The sequence below is a fragment of the Carlito syrichta genome, unplaced genomic scaffold (assembly GCF_000164805.1).
Source record: "Carlito syrichta isolate Samal-C Ts95f unplaced genomic scaffold, Tarsius_syrichta-2.0.1 Scaffold123387, whole genome shotgun sequence".
Classification (NCBI taxonomy): Eukaryota; Metazoa; Chordata; class Mammalia; order Primates; family Tarsiidae; genus Carlito; species Carlito syrichta.
Genome location: NW_007067483.1, coordinates 5,577 through 6,318, shown reverse-complemented (window position 1 = coordinate 6,318; position 742 = coordinate 5,577). Strand labels below are relative to the sequence as shown.

General features: G+C 56.2%; 1 protein-coding gene across 1 annotated transcript in view; it reads right to left on the bottom strand.

The window, feature by feature from the left end:
• Nucleotides 1–69, bottom strand: part of POLR3H (RNA polymerase III subunit H) — a 12,128-nt gene extending 12,059 nt beyond the window's left edge. Inside the window, exon 1 of the mRNA XM_008048387.1 lies at nucleotides 30–69. The gene's annotated coding sequence lies outside the window, so the exon portion shown is untranslated. The remainder of the gene's footprint in view (nucleotides 1–29) is intronic.
• Nucleotides 70–742: the final 673 nt, after the last annotated feature.

Below are 742 nucleotides of genomic sequence, written 5' to 3'. Positions count from 1 at the left end.
TCAGAATCCGTCACTTCCGAAGGGCTGACCAATAAGAAGCCTCGTCCCGCCCCCCGACGCGGGGCGGGGCTGCCTACAGGCTCAAGGGCGACGCGGGGCGGGGTCTCCTGCAATCGCAGGCGCAGAGCCGTCCCCGCTCAGACGGCGCTTTCTGGTTGCTAGGCGACCTCCGTGCACCCTGCGCTCCTGCGTCTCTCTTCTGTGTCACTTCCTTGCTGGGCTCAAGCCGTCCTCTGCTCGGCAGCCAGAGTAGTGTAGTGATTCTTTCTTTCTTTTCTTTTCTTTTTTTTTTTTTTTTTTTGAGTCGGCGTCTCATTCTGTTCCCCCAGGCTGGAGTGCAGTGGCACGCTTACGGCCACCGCAACCTCGACCTGCTTGCCTCCGCCTCCGCCTGTAATCCCCGCACTTTGGAAGGCAGAGGCGAGAGGATTGCCTGAGTCCACAGGTTCGAGACCAGCCTGAGCAACATAGCGAGACCTCATCTCTACAATAAATCGAAAAATTACCTGGGCGTATTGGCGCGTGCCTGTAGTCCAGCTACTTGGAAGGCTGAGGCGCAAGAATCGCCCGAGCCCAGCAGGTCGAGGCTGCGGTGGCTGTGGGCGTGCTACTGCACTCCAGGCTGGGCGACGGAGTGAGACTCCAGTTTTTATCCTCACAACAGCTGTATAAATAGGAGCTATTAACCGTATCTTATTTATCATTCTAATTTATCTCAGTGTCTCATCTTGCCTCATCTGAG